This window comes from Gymnoscopelus braueri, assembly GCF_963280865.1.
Source record: "Gymnoscopelus braueri genome assembly, chromosome: 7".
Taxonomy (NCBI): Eukaryota; Metazoa; Chordata; class Actinopteri; order Myctophiformes; family Myctophidae; genus Gymnoscopelus; species Gymnoscopelus braueri.
The window spans coordinates 4,673,916-4,687,320 of NC_137608.1; the positions used below are offsets into that span (position 1 = coordinate 4,673,916).

The following is a 13,405-nucleotide window of genomic DNA, read 5'->3' on the forward strand; positions in this document are numbered from 1 at the left end:
AAAGTGAGTGACGGTTCTAAAGTAGTGGGAGAAGGATGGCCTCTGAGGGAGGTCAATACACATAGCTTTTGTCTTTGATTGAGTTGAAGAAATTAGTTTTTGCACCAGTTTAAACATAATCAAGTGCAGGATGACTTGATTGTAGTAGACGAAGTAGATGAAGTAGACTGACTATAATTGAGTTATCTGTAAGTTCAGAATATACTGTATATCAGTTCTCAAATAGGCTCCGACGGTCATCTGTATACAGAATATAAACTAGAAAGGGGTGCTCCGCATAGCTCCTCCAGGCTGGGCTGCCGAGGCCAAGGCTGTGTAAGTCATGTGTTGCAGCTGTCAGTATGCGAGGAAGCTGGCTTGTAGCATTTATGACTTATGGTGCAGATTTTTGCATTTTTGGTGCGCTTGATGGCCAGCAGGGCAGAATTTAAAGTGCTTTTGGGGGTGTGCTCTATAGATACCCCTCAACATGCAATTCCAAATTAGGGTTGATTGGATGTTGCGTTCATGATATATGTTACAGAGGAAGGATGCTCTCTACAATTGTTACTACAGAAGAATATGTAATATTTAATATTCTTTGATCAGTAGCCTACTTATTATTGTGGAGTGTGGTAGGTTTTTTTATCCTATTCTTCAACATGTGATGTTGATTATCAGCAGTCATTATGATGACAGCACTGAAGCAAGACTTTGATATCAGTCAATCACCTGACAGTGGAAAACCAGTTGTGCTGTTGTCCAGGGGGTCACCACCATGCCAGCTTGTGGTGGACATTTTCTCAAAATTAGATTTTTGCCACGGACATACAAAATAAGTGGACAATAATATTACCAGAAACCATGAATGGGGAAGGCTAATAGTCTATTTGGATACAGGATAGGTGGGCACTAGGGACATCTGGGCACCTCCATGTAAAATTGGCTATTTTGTCCAAAAGGAAATCCATGTGAACATGCATGGTACATCAATTTCACACTTAATTTTATCCTTCAACTTATTATTTATGCCCCAAAATGACTGGATATACAGGTTTTGTAGTTATTTATAGCAATTGTAGAAAAATGTTAGCCTGGTAAACCCTCCCTCCGGAAATCTCATTTCTATTTGATTCCTGGAGTGAGTCTGGCATGAACCGCCTCTCTGCAATATTGGCTGTGTATGCCAAACGGCCGCGCCTATCAGCGTCGTCGCTCATTGTTCTGTGATTGACAGCTTACGTTGGCCAATCAGGTGGCGAGTTCGAGTGAGCCCAAAACACGAACGGCAGCCATCTTTTTCTTGTGCGGCCAATTCTCCGCTATTTTTTTACTTCAAAAAGCTCTCTAACTTCTATTTTGAGGCACGGAATTTACTTATAAGATATCGTTTGGATAGAATTTAGTTGTTTAACTTCATATATGTGGTCAATTAATCATGACAAAGCCTATTTAAAAATAAAAATTTAGAGAACCGGTAGGGGCGGGCAGTGACACCATTCTATCCGAATAAGGCAACCCATTTTGGGTATGGCTGTCTCAAAAGTCCCGTCGCGTCACATTAAGACTGGTGAACTGCTGATTGGCTGAAGGGGGAAAATTATCATTGGCTGAAGGGGTTGTCAGTCAACGGTATTACTCCCGCCCAACTCCAGCACAGCCAATATTGCAGAAAGGCGGATCAGGCCAGACTCACTCCAGGAATCAAATAGAAATGAGATTTCCGGAGGGAGGGTTTACCAGGCTAGAAAAATGTGACCTTAATGTTTAAAAAACCTTTTCTAAACATTTCCTCTTTTTTTGGGCGGTGAAACCGCCCCTATAAGTGAGATTTGGAAAAATGTACATTTTCCTGCGCTGTGATCTGGGCCCAGGAAATTTGTACAATTATCCTGCGCTGTGATTGGCCAATCACAGTCTATTCAGGACTGTGATTGGCCAGTGTCACATGACACATGTGCATAGCCCTATATAAGAAACCATAACTTGAAAAAAAACATAAATTTGTTTTTTTCAAGTTATGGTTTCGTCCATCATAAAGAGTGTTTCAATAAATGTATTTATTTTTACTTTGTATAGTATATGATTGATCGACTCCATTCAGTATTGTGATTAGCTAGCAAGACACATGTTGTGATTGGCTAGTGATACATATGACGAAACTAATCTAAAACCACTGTGATGTAACACTACTATATTACTTAGATACTGTCCATTTCGTGAGAACAGTAAAGTAGAAGTCAAAGATCACTATGGCTGAAATGAGAAAAGGGAAAATCGATATTGAGAAGAAAATAGAAAGTCTTCTTAGAAGTGGCTCTTTAAGATCAAAGCATATATTAGAAAAAGTTAAAGATGGAATTGTGACAAAGCATAGATTTGTCCAAGGTTACAGAAGAATTTCATGCAAGAGACGAGACTTGGTGAGAAACGTAAAGAAGAACCCAAAAAAGGAAAAGCAAAAGGATAAAAGATCAAAGCGTATTCCAGAAGAGATCAAAGACAGAATTGTGGCAAAGCACAGATCTGGCCAAACTTACAAAGTAATTTCCGCTGCAGTTAAGATTTCCTGGAACACAGTAGCCAAGATAATCGGTAAATGGAAGATGTTTGAGAAAAGCAATAATGATTTGAGACGAGAATTGATGGGAAACGTAAAGAAGAACCCAAAAAAGGAAAAGGATAAAATGATAATGGTAAGATCAAAAGGTATTCCAGAAGAGTTCAAAGATAGAATTGTGGCAAAACACAGATCTGGCCAAAATTACAAAATAATTGCCGCTGCAGTTAAGATTTCTGAGAACACAGTAGCCAAGATAATCTGTAAAAGGAAGATGTTTGAGAAAAGTAAGAGTCTTCCTAGAAGTGGTGATTTGGCAAAAGGACTTACACAACAACAGAGGCTAAAAAACTTCAAAACCACTGTCAAATATGGTCCAATATTTCCATGTTGCTCGTGTGAACAAATGATGTTTGACAAAGGAGTTTCCATCATTGATGACAATGTCCTGAACACTATTGAGAAAGCATGCAATGACAAAAATAAGAGATTATTTGAAGAAATATTTGAAAGCAAATTGAAGGATCCAAAGTTCAGTGTTTACATTGATTCTATTTTAAACTGGTATGTTTGTGACACCTGTAAGAGATATCTTACAAAGGGAGAAATGCCACCTATGTCTGCAGCTAATGGTTTAAAAGTAACCTCTGTACCCAAACATTTGCAGCTGACAGAATTAGCAAACAATCTTATTGCCAAAAAGATTTTGTTTCAAAAGATATTTAGACTTCCCACTTCATTAATGCCAGCTACACGAGACAGACTTATTAATATTCCCATAGAAGATAATGATGTAATGAACACTCTGCACAGTCTTCCCAGAACTCCATCTCAGGCAGGAATAACTACCATTGATGTTAAGTTGAAACGTAAAAAGATATACAAAAATTATGTTCACTACACAACTATAAATCCTGAGCAGCTATTCAAAGCAATGCAATTTCTAAAAGACACTGGAAATCCTCACTATCAATTCTACACAGATCCATTAACCTTTAAAGAAGAGTGTAAACATACAGATCCAACATCCAATAATATTCTGAACAGAATAAGAGTTGGTCTGCAGACTGAAAAGGATTTAGAAATTCTAACTACCAGAGTCAGACCTGAAGGCCATTGTGACACTATTGGTGCAACATACATTAGTTGCACTAACGCAGCAGTGAACAAACATAACAATATCAGACTAAATGAACTTACAACTGAACTGATTGAAATAGAAGCCATTAATCATCATCCTACAATTCCAAATTTTCAACCTAGAGTGAACACAAAAGGAACAGTTGGGAATTCAGCATTTCTACAAACTTTGAGAATCAAGATAAATGCTCAAGTCATGCTAATTCATAATTTGGACACTCTTGATGGTTTGACCAATGGTTCAAGAGGAACCCTTGTTGCAGTAATCAAAGATCAACAACAAAAGGTCATACAACTGATGATCAAATTCGATGAAGAATATCAAGGGGCAAACAGACGGAAAACCCAACGAGCAGTACAGATCAAATACGCAGACTGTACACCAGTACAAAAAGTAGAATTCTCATATAGCTTGTTAAATAAACAATCTCATGCATCTAGCACTGCAACAGTTTATCAATTTCCACTGGTAGTTTGCTATGCTGCAACATGCCATAAATTCCAAGGACAAGAAATTCCTAAACCGCAAAAAGCAGCAATGGACTACAATTTTCCAGCCAGCTATGGGATATGTGATGTTGAGTAGAGTTCCTTCCTTAGAACAACTGTACATCATTAAATGTCTACCAGAAGAAAAGCTACTTGCAGATAGAAATGCCCTACAGGAACTAAGAAGAATGGAGAAAGTATCCATCAACATGAACCCTACACAATGGGAAAACACAAAAGACTGGGCTCTAAAAGTAATAGCTCTCAACTGTCATTCCCTAGTAGACAAACTGTGTGAAATTAAAGTAGACCCTGTTCTAGCTTATGCTGACATTTTATGTTTCAGTGAAACATGGCTCAAACACAACAACAATGATGACCCATTTTTGCAGATTAATGGCTTTACACTCCATCTAAACAGTGAGGGACTTGGCAAAGGATTAGCTACTTACTACAGAACACAGAAATTTCAACATCAAAGAGACTTCAACGATGATACTATGCAAATCACCATGATTTGGTCAGCAGACATAGACATAATCTCTGTCTATAAAAGCAAAGGGAATCAAGCCTTAATCAATAATTTGCTACTTTTAATTAACCCTGTGAAAACAACTCTTATCTGTGGTGATTTCAACATATGTTTTGCCGAAAACTGTAACAATCACATTTCTCAAATTCTTCAGCAAATACAATTCGAACAACTCATAAAAGAAGCAACTCATTTCGATGGAGGACACCTAGACCATGCCTACTTCAGGAATAATAAAAACTTCACTGCTGAGACCTCTATCTACAGTTCATATTACACAGCCAGAGATCATGATACTGTGATGATAACAGTAAAGTTAACTGACATTAACAACTGCTTAGATAATATCTCAAACATTGTCGAACCTCAACAGCCTGAGTAAATAGGCATAACAAATTCATTATGACATCACTATAATGTAGTAATGTCATCATCACATCATCATCAGACACTATATATTCTGCAAAAGAAGAAGTTTGTAATTATATCAAGGATTACCCTTAAAGTTTTAATATCGAAAAGTATTGATTCAATCTATCATTTTTAGAATGCCTAAACGTCAATTGGACTCAAATGGAAAAACACCAACTCGAAAGAAGTCGAGAACAGCAACTACAAATCCAGAAATGAAGATAGCTGAGAAAACACTATGCAACACTATTAAGAGAATCACAGACAATGCTGAAGAACTGGAACATAGAGCAAAACATACACCTATTATGAGAAATACATCACCATCTATCAGACTTGATAGTTCTATTATTCATACATGTAGTAGTACAGATGCGCAGATCCCACACAATGCTGAAAAATATGGACATACTGAGCAACATACACCAATTATTACAAGAAATACATCCATTATTCCTATTGCTGAAATCAAGAGTTGGAAAAAATTGTTAATTCAAGGTATCGTAATGTTGAAATCGAAAATTATTCCCTTTAGCAATGGAAACGGTAAATTCTTCAGTTTTAATTTAAATGACGATACTGGCCAAATTAGAATTACTGCATATGATAAAGATACAGACAATTTTTTCAGCAAAGTTCAAGAAGGAAACGTTTATCGTATTTCAAACGGAAAGATAAAGCCATTTAACAAGAATTATTCTTCAATGCATGAATACGAAATAGTATTGACACAGGATACCACAATTGAACTTTGTAATTCCATTGCAATTAAACCGAAGATGACGTTTGACTTTGTGAAGATAGATAAGTTGAAAAAGATGAATGAAAAAGAAACTGTTGATTTAATTGGAATTATCACGAACGTTAATGATGTATCAAATATCAGAACTACAAAAAACAAAATACTAGCCAGAAGAACCATGGATTTATTAGACGACAGTTATACGAAAGTTACATTAACACTTTGGGGGGACACAGCAGTGTCATTTAAAGGAACTTCAGATTCAATTTTAGTTATAAAATCAGCATGCATCTCAGATTACAAAGGTAGATCACTATCAGCATCATTCATTTCGAACATTATTTTGAATCCCGACATTGAACAAACACTATTTCTTAAAAATTGGTATAAGAACATGAATAAATCCTTAGAAATAGAATGTTTAACTCTAAATTCATCGGATGAATTTTTCACCTGGAAAACATTGAAAGAAATTAAGAATTCAGCAGAAGGACAGATAGAAGTAATTAATTACTACAAATTAGTGGGTGAGATTATCGACATCGATATAGAAAACTGCATTTATCAAGCGTGTCCAGAATGTCTAACCAAAATTACAGAAAGGGATTATGATTTTTATTGTGGAAAATGCAAACACATTAGAATATTTATTTACAAATTTGCATTGAAATTGAAAATTAGAGATTCGACCGATTCAGTCTGGGTAATTTGTTTCGACAAGATGGCTGAAATTCTGTTAGGTTGCAATGCAGAGAAATTGGCAGCATTACGAAATACAGATGAATTATCTTTCAAACAAATATTGCTGAACTTAATTTTGACAAAACATATCTTTTCGAATAGAATGAAAATAGAACGACACCAGAATGAAACTAGAATAAATACTAGTGTACTGAATATTACTGATATTATTAACTAAGATACAGTTATTAGTATACTTCAACTTTAGTGAGAGAAACCTATCTCTTCTTTGTTTTTTAGAAATGGATAAGATAACATAGTTATTATTTCATTTTTCTTTTTGTGTTTTATTTGGGCAAAATAAATTGTCAAAATATATATTTTTTCATATTATTTTCTTTCAATAATGTATAACAGAAAATGTTTTTTTTTAAATAAATAATTTAGTATGTATATATGTAAATATATTGTATTTTTTTTAACCATTGTACATCGGAATATGACTTTCATAAAGACTGTTTCAATAAATATATTTATAGTTATTTAGTTATATAGTTATTTATTTTTTTGTACATCATTGGTTGACTCCTTTCAGTATTGTAGTTAGCTAGGAATACACCGCCCACTTCACACAGGGTGTGATTTTTTTTTAACATTTTGGAAAAAATAGCCAATTTAACACCAAGGTTCCGACTCTTCCTTGGTGCCCACCTACCCTGTTACGGTCTATTTGACCATTATTATAGGCTATTTGTTTTAAGGACCACATGGTCAACGTTATGATGTAGGCTAAATATCAGCAATTAAATGCACTGACTGTAAACAATAATGCACAGCTAATGATGCAAACTAAAGTTACCCCTCTCTCTCTCTCTCTCTCTCTCTCTCTCTCTCTCTCTCTCTCTCTCTCTCTCTCTCTCTCTCTCTCTCTCTCTCTCTCGACCACAAAGAGCAAGCAAAGCAGTCGTGACTCGTGCTGACTACATTAAAAGTTGTAACGCTTGCTTGTAGTCACCTGATAATGAACTTGGGGTCAGCTAATTGTCCTAGTTTCATATCCATTTGACATTTAACTTTCCAATGAGATTAAGACAGACTTCATTCTCTCCACTTCCTCCAGTGACTACCAAAACGCTCGCCCCAAAATACACGTTGCCCCGGGGCAAACCCGGCGGTATATTCACCTGGTATTCCTAAACGTAACCTCAGTAAACTATGCCTAACCCTAAACTTATTTCTAACCTTATCCTCAGTAATTTAACAAATTCAAGAATACAAGAACGCTGGTCCGCGAAAAAATGGGGGTGAGCGTGTTTTGGGGCTTTGGAGTCTTCCGGTTACCAGCACATGGTATGGGGCACACAATTGACAGGTGCTTTGATGTTGGTGCAGGGTAATTAATTACTAGAATGTAATATGTCATCCCGACACTTTACCAAATTAATTCATACACATTCAGGAAATATTAGATTGCCTCCATTGTTTTGTTTTGAGTTGAAACAAGAACTAAAAAAGTGGTGGTGTTATCAATTATTGATTATATACATGATCGATAAGGATCAATATGTACCAATATGGACTAAAAGATACATTAATGAGAAGACAGAGTCAGTAAAGCTGACCCCTCACCCACTCTACTGCTCGCCCCAAGTCACAAGTTGAAGTAATAGCACACCTGGAGCTATTTAAAGACTCATTGCAACATGCCACTGACCACTACAGTAATAAGAGAAGAAACTGACCACACGAGTTGAAGTGCGTGACACAGCACAAAATAGATTCGGACATAGGACATCCCAGCAAAGCCTAGAGGCAACAAGCTGCTTTTAAAAGAAGACCTGGCAAGATGAGACAGGGTTTCCCTGCTTGACCAGTGATTGTGACATAGACTTGGAAAGGTCAAAACTCTCAAATGGTTAAACTGTTCTGCTAATAACGTTAATGAATGTACTTGGATTACACTGTGACGACATTCATCTCATGTATAAAGACACCCTGAGGATCCTGTAAAATCCTCAGCAGACCTGCCGCGGTACGCTCTTGTATATTGGCTTATGCATGGCTAACTATTTAAATAAACTAATATGTGATTATAACTCATCGTTGTCTGTCGTAACTTGATTAATAAGTTAACAGTGGATATATGGATAGGTTTTTGCGCCTGGATTAATATTTCCGCTTTTATGTAGATCAGGGATCTTCAACGTTTTTCGGGTCAAGGTCAAGCTGATAGAGAGATGAAGCAGGGACCCCATACTGTATATTCAGATTTTTGTCTCCGCCAGGCCGAAAGGCATGGCGAGAGTAGGTTTTGCACCCTGTCCGTCCGTGTGTCTGTCTGTGAACAGCTAATCTCCGGCACCGTTAGCCCGGCCACTGCGAAACTGTGCACACACACTCCCTGGATGCCAAAGCCGAACGTCTGCCGAATTTTTCAGATTGGCCTGTTATAGGGACACCAGGAGGCCGATTTGTGCAAAACACATTTTTGGATATCACTCCTACAGATTTTGTCCAAACCTCACGCAAATCGGTACACAGTATCTCTATAGTCATGTGATCAACACAGATCTGTCCGATTTGACATATTCCATCATGATTGGCTAAGATTGGCTTCCAAAGTTTGCAGGATTGGTTCTTTTTGAACAAAATTATCAAAATGATCATCAACGCAGCGTGCGATTTCCATGAAATTTTGCGCGCACATTCCCACTAGGCCGAGGAAGAAATGCGACCCTTTTCACATTGGCCTGTTATAGCGCCACCAGCTGGTCTAATTTAGCAAAACACATTTTTGGAACAAAATGCCTCAAATCATGAATTGCAGTGTCCAATTGAAAGGCCTAAGAAGAAATGGCACCCTTTTCACATTGGCCTTTTATAGCGCCACCAGGAGGCCACAATAACCTACCTGACCTGGCAGAGACCTGTGCTTCGAGGAGCACTTTTTCTAGTTTTGAATGCTTTCCATTCCGTCATACAGAAACGTGAATAGCGTGTGCATTGTGGCCTTGCGTAGAATTAAAATTCTGTTCAGCTCACAACCCAGACATCGTCATTGAAATTGTCAGCCAGCTCTGTGCAGTTTTGGGGACATAAAAACTCCTGACTAGACACATAACTTCAACATACGTGAGAACACTGCTCCGTGTGAAATCCATCGAACCTCAGAATGGTGAAGTAGAGCAGTGTGTTCTTCACAGCTTCTTCACAGCTTTCATGACATCTGACAATTCAGCACTAATTTCTTTGGCAACGTTTCGAGTGACTCCCTAGTCCCTGTGTAGCATGCAGTTTAACTTGTGACCTGTGTAGCATGCAGTGCCTCCATCAGGCGCACACATACAGTAGGAGCCAACCAGTGCTCGAGCACCTGCCTGTTTGCTTTCATAGGAGAAATTGCCCTTCTCTTATTTAAATATCGGTCTTGCTGAACCACAGTTGCTCTCCACCCTGCTCTCATTCAATACAATGTAGGTTAGGTCGCTTTGTTTTCTCATCCTGATAAGTATGAAAATGTTTTAGTTGAGCATGGCAGTCTCCATGTTTCTAGTTAAAACCAGTGTGTAAAAGGCACAAAAATAGCAAATTAAGTTGTCAGCACTCGCTATGCAACACTTTTAAAAACACGCAGCAGAAGAAGGAAATGTAAACATTTCTCAGACATTAACTGCCCACAAAAAGTTCGGAAACGTAACTTTGGGCCATTATTTCTCCCCTTTAATAATACCAATTGGTATTGTATTTTATATTATTTTTATCGTTGATTAGTCACCTTTACAACGAGGTACAGCTTGTAAGGACTGTGCAATCGTGGAATGAGCAACACAGCTAAACCTGTAGGTAGCGCCCCTAATAAATGTGCCAAAATCCCCCAATATGCTTCTGTTGATAATCACTCTTGTTTTGAGTGATCTGCCACAGGTGTGTGGCTGGCACCTAAGGGCATGGGTCATGCAACTGTGTTTGTTTATGCTCCAAGCAGCAGCACTGCCCCCATGGAAAGATGGCACATTTGTCGTGCAAACATTGCAATAGGGCAAGTGGAAGCATGTTCCGTTATGCAGAGTGGCACCATTATTATTCAGCCCTGGTACCGCTTCCAAACGTAAGGATTGTGCAATCGTGGAATGAGCAACACAGCCAAACGTGTGGGTGGCGCTTCCAAAGATTTGACAAAATCCCCGGGTCTTGGGAGTATGGGTCTTGCAACTTTGTTGAGTTTGTTTGTGCTCCAAACAGCAACACTGCCCCCATGGAAAGATGCTACGTTTGTCCCTTCAGGATAAGGCCTCTGCAATAGGGCAAGTGAAGCTGGTGTTCCGTTACGCAGATTACGCATTATTTGGTGTCAGGCAGCCTTGGTACCATTTGCTGCCAGGTGTGTGCCAGTCACAGGTGTGTGACTGGCACCTGAGCATGGGTCCTGCAACTTTGATATCTGTCTTTGGTACCGTTGTGCAAATCTTGCCTGTAAATCTCTGGAAGAAAACCTATGGTTCCTCAGTGAAGCAATGTTGAGGAACCGGTCTTCTTGGGTTGTTGTCTTCCTTTGACTTCACCAGTCTCACAGAACATGGTCTTAAGTTTGGAAGTGGTACCAGGGCTGACACCAAATAATGGTGCCACTCTGCATAACGGAAAATGCTTCCACTTGCCCTATTGCAATGTTTGCACGACAAATGTGCCATCTTTCCATGGGGGCAGTGCTGCTGCTTGGAGCATAAACAAACAAAGTTGCATGACCCATGCTTAGGTGCCAGTCACACGCCTGTGACTGGCACCTGAGTGACTGGCAGATCACACAAAACAAGAGAGATTATCAACAGAAGCATATTGGGGGATTTTGGCACATTTATTGGGGGCGCTACCTACAGGTTTAGCTGTGTTGCTCATTCCACGATTGCAGAATCCTTACAAGATGTATCTCGTTGTAAAGGTGACTAATCAACGATAAAAATAATATAAAACACAATACCAATTGGTATTATTAAAGGGGAGAAATAATCACCCAAAGTTAAGTTTCCGAACTTTTTGTGGGCAGTTTATGTGGGTGGGTGTGAAGTGTGGACATTCTATGACATTATGCAAGTAACACGTGTGTGAACTTCCTGCAGTAGGCTTGACAGGCTTTTTAATAGGGCTTATCTATAAATCATTATCATTCATATTTGTAATTATATGAAGTATGTACTAGACTGGGTCTATATTTTTTAACGTATCTGTTGCCTAAATTGCCTCTGTTCTTCACACAGTGGGGGTTGGGTGTATAGTTTGGTAGTTTTTCTTACAATTTATATTTGCTAATAAACTAAAGTTAAATGTTTTCCCTCTCCACCTCCCCCCCTCTCTTCTCTCTCTGTCTATGTTTCTGTGTGTGTGTGTGTGTGTGTGTGTGTGTGTGTGTGTCTGTCTCTCTCTCTCTCTCTCTCTCTCTCTCTCTCTCTCTCTCTCTCTCTCTCTGTCTATCTCTCTCTCTCTCTCTCTCGACCACAAAGAGCAAGCAAAGCAGTTGTGACTCGTGCTGACTCCATTAAAAGTTGTGACGCTTGCTTGTAGTCACCCGATAATGAACTTGGGGTCAGCTAATTGTCCTAGTTTCATATCCATTTGACATTTAACTTTCCCACGAGATTAAGACGGACTTGATTCTCTCCACTTCCTCCAGTGACTACCAAAACGCTCGCACCAAAACGCAGTCGCCCCGGGGCAAACCCGCCGATATTCACCTGGTATTCCTACCACAGTAAACTATGCTTAAACCTAGCTTATTCCTAAACTTAACCTCAGTAAACTATTCATAAACCTAGCATTGTTCCTAAACGTAACGTCAGTAAAACTATGCCTAACCCTAAACTTATTTCTAACCTTATCCTCAGTAAAACAAATTGGTCCGCGAAAAAATGGCGGTGAGCATGTTTTGGGGCGAGTCTTCCGGTTACCAATACATGGTATGGGGCACACAATTGACAGGTGCTTTGATGTAGGTCAGGGGTGGGCAACTTTGTAGATGATGAGGGCCACAAAATTTCCTCAATCACTCTGGGGGGCCGCATTGTTTATCGGCAGGGACCAACGGCAACTTACTACAGCTGTACTGCTAAACAAAACTTCACATTCCTGAGTATGCCTTTCAGAGTATTGCTGTAACCTTGGCTTAAAAATATACAAAAATGAACACTAGAATAAAAAATATACAAAAATGAACACTAGAATTATAGTTAATAAGGCTTCTATTAAAATAAACGAGAGTGCGCTCTACTGGTGGACTGTTGTAATTAAAATGGTTCATGGAAAGTTGCATGTTTGGAACAGTTGAAGGCAATAGTTCACCATTTGGGATATGTTTAGATTACTTAGTTTTTCTTTGTGATTAACACATCCACCGCCAGAGGTTAATCTCATAATAATGTACTCACCTGCCAAGGTGTTTTTGTTGTTTTTTTGTTTTTTTCATGTCGCCATAGATCTTGTTAAAATCCTTAAGATTGAGCCGTGAACGGTCTGTTTACGTCCGCGAGATCTCCCTGTATCTCCCAGTGAAGACCGCATGTCAAACGGACTTCCATGACTGTAGTTAGAGCGGATTACGTTAAACAGTGAAATGCGAGGAGAAAAAACTACAGGAAGAGAATTGAGTTTCAGTTTCGTCTGTAGAATGGGAGCGGGCGTGATCGTCGAAACCGGATCCCAAATAATTCTATTTCCTGTCATCAAACCGGAAACGGAAGTGGATCAAAAAAATTCCGAAAGTGCACCCGGACCGCGCATGCGCGAAAAGACCGCAGCCCGTAGGACTACGGGCTCGGCGCTTAACCGTTGGATTTAACGGCCCGTAGAACTACGGGCCCGGCGGTAAAGGTGTTAAAAA

The 13,405-nt window shown here is 38.9% G+C and overlaps 1 long non-coding RNA gene across 1 annotated transcript in view; it reads left to right on the forward strand.

Moving 5' to 3' along the window:
• The window catches only part of LOC308089407, a 35,924-nt gene that overhangs the window by 2,411 nt on the left and 20,108 nt on the right, over nt 1–13,405 (forward strand). The window lies entirely within an intron of this gene.